An 8,988-nucleotide genomic window follows, 5' to 3' on the forward strand; every position below is an offset into this window, starting at 1 on the left:
TTATTTCATCTTACGACTGACAGAGTCTTCAGACTTTCATTGTTGCCCCAGGTTGAACTGAGATTCAAACACTCTTACTCTGTGTGATTGAGGAGCCTCATAAACTGCACACATCTTGGATACATCCCTTTGGTCATTCGGAAACATTCCCTTCCTCTTGAGGATGGTAGAGGGTGTAATTCACTTTACAATATCAAATAATCACCTCTTGTGATTCTTGTCTCCTGGCTAACTTGTCGGGCATGAGTTTATGGCTTTTAAAAGCAGAGGTGAGCTGCAAGGAAGAGAGCTTTCCCAGCTGTGGCCTGAAGGTGATGAGACCCAAAGTGAAGCTTTGCCTCCAGGTCATTGAGCAATAATGAGTGTTATCAAGAAAAGTGCCAGAAGACAGTTAATGCTGGTGGAATTTATGAGAGGCCTTGCAGGATGACCCTAAGCAGGACCAGCCATTCTTCACCAGAGACAGGGCTAAGGCTAGGAAAAGACTAATATGGCAGGATTGTGATTAAGTAGACCTTTTATTTTATAAGCTTTGGCACCAACAGGCGAGTCAGTATTTATTGACATAGATATCAATTGTAAAAACTGAGCACTTCACTAATTACTGTATTAAAGGTGAAATCCATTGGGAAAATGTTTCTGTTTCTTCAACAGAGGGATGTTGGAATACCAGTTATTTTTTAAAAGCACCAGTACGGCGTGATAAAATAGGGGGGAAATCTGATCATTTTGATTCTCATCATACATTAATGTTCTAGCATTAGTTTGTCAGCAGACTGGCCAAAACCTGATCAAATGCGGTTATCATGAGGCAGATTTACCATAACATGCTAACAAAAGCCGTCAACTGTTTCCTTTCCCCGATCCATTTGTCCCTATGTCATTCAAAGTCATTTCTTCCCATTTGTCAACCTCCACTCTTGCTGGAAGGCAGCAGCGCCGAGCTGCACCGTCTCTAAATGCTGTCTATGAATCATCACCCTAACAAGAGGGTATAGCTTCCTTTGAAATTCAAATTGATGATATAAATAACAATGCTGTGTTGTGCTGCGTCTTAGGTTGTATATTCAATATTTCATCTATCCACTTCTTAGGTGTAAAGTAGAAGAAGGGGGAGGGGACCAGGAAGGGGATAGATCCAACACCGGGATCTCCCAAAATCTGTGCAAGGCTTCAGTCTGCAGGTTTAAAAAAAAATGAATTTGGCCAAATCATTCAATTTAATTACTCTACTTTTATCATTTTAATTACAAATTGTCTTCTTAATTCATTCTTCACGAACCTACAATACCAGAAAAAGGGGTTGTGTATATGTTATTGAGCCCATAATGATTTTTTTTTTTTAATTGGGCATCTTGACACACTGGCAGCTTTAAATAGATTTAACAAGACTAAGACTCGCCAGGCACACTAGCAGCTCTGTGAGGCTGAAGTTAGGCACAGTATTAAACTTAATTTAAGCTAAATACTAACCTAATTATAATGCTATCAGGCTGATGCCATGTTCACTATCTTAGTTTAATTTATGAGCATGCAACCATTTGCTAATTATCACTTAACATAAAGCTGAGGCTGATGAGAATGTCATTATTTTTGCAGGTATTTGTTCATAAACAAAAGTATTAGACAAATTGAAATTTTGACCTGATGATGGTGCTAGAAAGAAACCGGAGATCGCCAAAGTTATTACAATTCATCATGAGGGTGACATGAATGTCTGTTCAAATTTCACACCAATCCATCCAATAGTTGTCAAGAGACAATTCACTCAAAACCACAAATGTCAACCTCATGGTGGCGGAAAAAAAAAACCCACGGATCACTTAAGTCGGATACAACCTCTGTACAAAATGTAATGGCGGTCCAAAAAGCCTAAAGTATGGTTGTTTAAATATTTGTCTGGAGCAATTGCCAGAGGAATGCAGCTTGCATGGTTACATTTTTTTTTACTTTAACTGTCACCCAGAAATCCAGCCATGTATCTTACCTTAACAACACACACCATGATGAGTTGCCTCATCTTTGGTGCTTTATATCCAAGGTTACCACAAGGACAAGTGAGGCAAAATATCTTGTTAGGTCAGACTTTCTCAGTTGATTAGGAGCTCATGATTTCCTGACAATAGTCAGCGTGCCTTACACACTGACTTCTCTATTGTTGACTGTGGCTGTTATCTTAATAAAAGAAGTGAATTTGCTTAGTGTTGCTTTAAATTGTCTCCCCGCAGTTTAAGGTTTTAGTTTAATAGAAAAAGCATAGCTGCTACTAAAACAGTTTGTGTTCTTTGATAAACTATACCTAATCTCACAGGAATTGAGCCGACTTCTGTTTTTATTAAGAAAAAACAGGCATGGCACAAAAGCTTGGACCTCTTTCTTTAAACATATTTGCACTGCACACACAACCGCTTTAGACTTCCCCTCACTCTGTCACCTTGTTTTAAATTGGAGCAGGTGCGGTGTGTGTTATCTTAACATATGGCTGCTGGTCTGTAAGACATGTAAATTCAAAGAAGGAGATGCACTGATGTGATGCTCATTATGGTTCACTGAGCAGAATGTGGGCGCTACCTATTACACTAGAAAATTGATGGCAATAAACTTCAGAATTCAGGTCCAAAATACTACGACTGAACAACAACAACAACAATGCTAATAAAAACAATGACTTCCACCAAAAGATTAAACAAAAACTAGAAACCACATTTTAGTGGGTGCAGTTTAATGTTATTTAAAATGTTAATTATGATTACCACCAAGTTAATATGATATGTTTTTACATTGGAAAAGTTAATTAGGTTCTTCTGTATGTTATTGGAGTATTAGCCTACAGGCTTCTGCTTTCACCACTGTATTTGTCTTTGAATGCACCCAAATGTACGATATCATTATGCTTGGAAAGTGTCCGCGTAGATGGGGAACATTTATTTTCTTCCTTTCTTCCAGCCAACAGCAATCTGCCCTGAAATATGATAACATGTGCATTGTGGTGATAAAAATGGACAACAACGATAGTCTGCTACTTCAACTGGCATGTACCATGTCTGCCACATTATCAATCAACGACCGCAGCTCTCCCCTTTAATTGGGATTGAAGTAATGAGCAGTCAGCTAAGTTTTATAATACACATCTGACAGTCAGTATTCATTATCAAACTAAAGCTTGCGGCACCATTTAGCTCTTCCACAGCTGATGGACCAAACACTGGCTCAGTATTCACAGCATGACAAAGAATAGAAGGATTCTGTCATGACTGTTTAGGATATCCATTAATTTTAATTTATTTTTTCTATCATCTTTTAGCCTCAAGATGATGCACAGAGTACCTGAGTCAGTGAGCTGGTGGAGTGCATTCAGTTGACTTTGATGTTTGCCTTAAACTATGCAACTTCTTAACAAAGTCAAGGACTTGCTATGTTGCTTGTTTGACACAAATTTGGCATTTGTGACCAGCACAATACAGCTGTTTTTGTCAAAATTCAATAAACCTATTTTCCAAGGGATTACCAAATTGCAGCACAATGTATAATAATTAAATGTGAATATCCATATTCATGCCGTAGAAGGAGGCTGATGTGATGGATTAGTTGTCTCACACCTGGTGGCCTGCATTCTCATTCAAAATGATTAACAGCTGCCGCACAACACAGGAAACCTGAGTGACACTTGACTTGCAGATGAGCTGCTTGACAGTGTTTGTTCTGTTCTCATTGGAGAGGCAACAAGATCAGGATATGACTCAAGGGACAGGAAACATGATGGTCTTCACTTCCTGCTTAGACAAAATGGCAAATAATGGATCGGCCAGATGATGGAAAAGCAAAGCACCTTAAATGTTAATGAAGAGCTACTCTTGGGAAGCTTTTGCTTGTGTTGATGCTTTACAACGGCTGGGCAAGACTAATCATTTACCCCTGCCCCTAACAAACACAGAGATGACTCTTTGCCTCCTCTGGCAAGCTGCCAGCCACTGTGCCAACCAGGGGGCTCCTCTGACGAAGGAAACTAAGCAATCTAACTACAAGAGGAGCCCAAGAGTGTCACATCTGCTAATTATAGCAATGGCATCTACTTAAATGGGTACATCCGTAAGCTGACATTACGCTAAAGACACACACACAAGCACACCTCCTCCAAACTCCGTTAATCAAGGCATAATCAGTAATTAAGACAGTAAAAGTGCTTCCTGTCTTCAGGTGGTAAAGTCATTTTTTGTAACATATGTAACAGACCAATTTGTTGAACATGGAGCCAGCTTATAACAATTAAGTTATGTCCTGAGATGGCCAACTTTTGAAAAGGCCTTATTGCTGGATGTCATAGCATGTTAAATTTACCAACAGTTCACCAGTAAAAGCCCAACAACAAAAGTATCAATTTTAAATTTAACTGTGATTTACTAATAGTGCCTCCGTTTTCATTGATAGCAGCGATAATCTCATGCTGTGCCTTACCATGGCGATGAAATAAATAGAGATGTTGTTCCCTTGACCCAAACTAAACTAATTTGCATGTCAGTGGAAAAAGATATATTGTGCATTTTTTTTATGAAATATATAAATATATCAAAATAGTATCAGAGTCACAGTGACTAAAGGACTGTTGTATTCAGTTACTGCTGCCTCAGCAGCCCTATACTGTGTGTCCCCTTTTTAGTATTCATAAGCAATATATAAACATTTGATACATTATTTAAAACACTATCATTTAGTCTTCATATGAGAAGTCATAATTGTTATAATTGACAAATACTGTACATTAATATATACAAATTAAATAAAAAAAATATCCTTATAGCTGCGTACAACTTATTTGTTATAAACCAGCTATGAAACCTTTGTATACTGCTTATAAATGCTAAAGAGGGGCACTCAAAGTGTTACCTGCTGACTGATGAAACATTACCTCAAGAGCTTTAAATACACTTGCAAGCTCCAAATAGCGTTTATTTTTTTTAATTATTGTTCAAGAGATTTCTCTCATCTAGTGGACTGCAACAAAATCTTTAAATTATAGGTGGCACACTGGACTTTGTGTTTTCCTTTCCTGATCCAGTCCATTCATCTGGAGAATTGGCCTCACTTAGCTAAACCTTGTCGAGTTGTTTACCCATGCTGCTCTGCTGCAGCAAGGACACACTGACCTAGTCAGGTCATTTGGTTATTATCGTCAACTGTGAGCCTGTAACCAGCATCCATGTCTGAACCTATGCTAACTATAGCTAAACATCAAGTGGGTCATCATACACACAGATAGTTCTTGTCATGCAACAATAAAGTAGAGAACAAACAAAAGGCCTCCTTTTTTGGGGGGGCGCCCCCCCCTTTGGGGTAGGGCCCCGGGGGAAAAAGAGGGGGTTTTTTTGGGGGGGGGGGGGGGGGGGGAAAAGTTTTTTGGGGGGGCCTCTTTTTTTTTTTGGTGGGTGGGGGGGGGGGGGTGGTTTTTTTTTTTTTTTTTTTTTTTTGTGGGTGTGCCGGCCCCCGCGGGGGTGTGTGTGTGTGTGTGTGTGTGTGCGTGCGTGCGTGCGTGTGTGAGTGCGCCTTTCTGCTGACAGAGTAAGACAAAAGCGGTCAGCGCCAACAACAAGCCTGACATTTACTAGGCTATTTAAGTGTGTTGTTTTTGTCGATCAAAAACACTGTGAGATACGAAGCGAGTGACCCGCTGGAGTTTTAATGAACTTGACAATTGGCTGAGAGAGATCAGGTTTTGCACATAATAAACAGCTATTATTCCATGATTTCTGAACTACATTTCTCTGCATCTCATATGCAGTATAGAGATTCATTCCCCCCCAAACAAATAGTGTTTACCACAGTTTTTGTGAGACTATGGGAGGTGGAACGCTGACCCTCTAGGGGGATCCGGGGGCATGCCCACCCGTAAGAATAATAGATTTTAAAGTTAAATGCATCAAACTGGTGCACTTTGAGAGCAAAATTAAAAGTGTTCTCTATCTATGAAGAACCTGTTCTTGTCAGCAATTTAATCATAAACACACTGTATAGATGTGAATTGTGAGGACATTCCAAAAAAGTCACACCCACAAAGCATGGTAAACAAGACAGGGTTTAGTTCACAAATGGTCAAAACACATCAAAATAAATCAAGCACAAGTGGTTACCTGTTGAACTGGTTTATTTTCTATCTGTTACAGGTTAGGACAGGTTATTGATCAACTCAATAATAATATATTTTATTCTAACTCTTTTTACATCCCTGTTGAAAAACATTGCACCTTGAATTTGGACATTTAATTTTCCTGGGCTTTGAGAAGAACAGTTGTAATGCCTTCTTGTAGTTAATTTCCTCTGGGCTCGACCCATTGATGGAGACCCTCGGGCAGGCAGCCAGCTGCTCTCTTGGCAGCCTGTTAAGGTCTGATTTGACCTATAAAGTAAGGTAAATACTGTAAGCTGAATTAATGAAATAAATGGTATATTTGGAGCACACGGTTAGTACTCTTATTTTCGTTAAGAAGATTATGTAGTTTGTCATGTAACGTCAAGTGCAATGGAGGAAAGCCAAACACTGTTCATCTATTGACCCACACTGCAATGATACAAACACCAGTTGAAAGTCGGCATAACTTCCATTTAAACGTTAGATAATGAGCTAACGTTGGCTAAACTTATATACGCTATATAAAACATTAGCTACATACGTCAACGTATACATCGTTTTTCACGACCCAACAACCGGATATGTCAGTCAACACAAGTGGGGAGAGAAGACTGACAGCTAACATCATTAGTTAACACGTCACTTAGCTAGAGCTAACATTAGATTAAATGTCCCATGGCATGAAAATTTCACTTTATGAGTTTTTTTTTTACATTAATATGTGTTCCCCCAGCCTGCCTATGGTCCCCCAGTGGCTAGAAATAGTGATAGGTGTAAACCGAGCCCTGGGTATCCTGCTCTGCCTTTGAGAAAATGAAAGCTCAGATGGGCCAATCTGGAATCTTGCTCCTTATGAGGTCATAAGGAGCAAAGTTACCTCCCCTTTCGCAGTAACGCTATCCTTTTGCTGTTGTGCATTGATAATAATAAATAATAAAATTGTGTCTTGGCTTGTGGCTTATTGCAGTGGATACTGTGACGTTAGTTAACATTACTTACCACAAACAATGTTGCCAGTGAGTTTTGGTCATGGTATAATTGTCTTGGATGCAGCCATGAACTTTCCAACATGTCTCTGTGCATTTGTGTGCGCATGCTAGCAGGGTGGGGGCTTCTTCTTCTTCGTTGTTTATTCAGGGTGGCATTACTGACTGGACTGAGAGATATCTTTGCTGAAGCAACAGCACAAAACACAACAAGATCTCATAAATGTTATTATGAAAACTGAAAAAAATATTTTCGGTTCATTATTAAACTGGCTGAACAAATGGTAATGGTAAACACTGCAAATATAATAATTTCGTATTAATGTCTTGGCTTGTGGCTTATTGCAGTGGATACTGTGACGTTAGTTAACATTACTTACCACAAACAATGTTGCCAGTGAGTTTTGGTCATGGTATAATTGTCTTGGATGCAGCCATGAACTTTCCAACATGTCTCTGTGCATTTGTGTGCGCATGCTAGCAGGGTGGGGGCTTCTTCTTCTTCTTCTTCTTCTTCGTTTATTCAGGGTGGCATTACTGACTGGACTGAGAGATATCTTTGCTGAAGCAACAACATAAAACACAACAAGATCTCATAAATGTTATTATGAAAACTGAAAAAAATATTTTCGGTTCATTATTAAACTGGCTGAACAAATGGTAATGGTAAACACTGCAAATATAATAATTTCGTATTAATGCTGATTCAATCACAAGTACGGAGCAAGGGCACTTTGTTGAGTCATTCTATAAATTATGGGGGAGGGGGGGGGGGGATTTCATGCCTAGATGTTGGGAGTTTTACATTTTCTATGTTAATCCTTAAGAAGCTGCAGCATTATCCATTGCCTTCACATGAGAATCTTTCAGGAACCAGACTTAGTTGCACAAGTCTCGACAGTGACTGGGAAAACATTGATATGATTCATGATACTGCCTAATCCCACATCCATCATCCATCGAGTAAAATGCGAAAGCAACATAAATGCACCCACACTCCCATGGATCATTTGTGAACAGTTTGTCATCCACATAATTCAGGCTTCAGGTACAGAACCCTGCAGAGATTTGAGGATGAGCATAACTAAATGTGAAAGCTGTCAGCACTATCATGACATTTGAATGGTCTCTATGCTTTATATTTGTCTGAGTATAGTTCAGCCATTATGTCTCGATGTATTTATACAAGAAGTAGACTGTAGGAAACGGGATTTCCAAGTGTGTCTAATAAACTTTGACCGACGAAACAGCAATGAAGTGAATTCAAAACTAGACAATCACACCTCAAATTTAAAGTACTTGTCACATATTTTTGGGAAAATATTCATAATTTATCATGCTGTACACACATAGTGAGCTTCAATTGTCTTTTCTCCTAAACAAATACATCTTCCAGACTGCCAGAGTTGGCTACATCGGCGGTGGCCTGTTATATTTTATTGAAGCAGGAAAAAGGCATTCGAAACAAAAACAAAAACTTGTCATCAGAGGGGAGATTCCAGCAATCTGACCTGCCATTCGAGGAGACAGGGAAATGTCTGCAGTATACGAGACGTCAGGTAGAGTCTTGGTTCTGTGTGCACCAAAAGCTCACGTCAAGGTGAAGTCTGACTACTTTCTGAACCCTCTTTGAACTTCCCTGACAGCTTGTGTGATATGAAATGCTCCCCTCCCCTCCATCCAAAACTTTAGTCATGCTTCACAAAGCGGCCGGCTTCTGATGGAGACCTTGTTCCTTTCCGCTATGTGACAGCGAAATGGTGAGATCTGCTGTTTATATGTCTCATGTATGGGTGGCTTTCCTCTTTGGATTCTGCCAGTTCAGTATCAAGCAACCAGGAATCACACTGGGCACTGATGTGGTTCACGCTATTGAGA

The sequence above is a fragment of the Perca fluviatilis genome, chromosome 8, assembly GCF_010015445.1.
Source record: "Perca fluviatilis chromosome 8, GENO_Pfluv_1.0, whole genome shotgun sequence".
Lineage (NCBI taxonomy): Eukaryota > Metazoa > Chordata > Actinopteri > Perciformes > Percidae > Perca > Perca fluviatilis.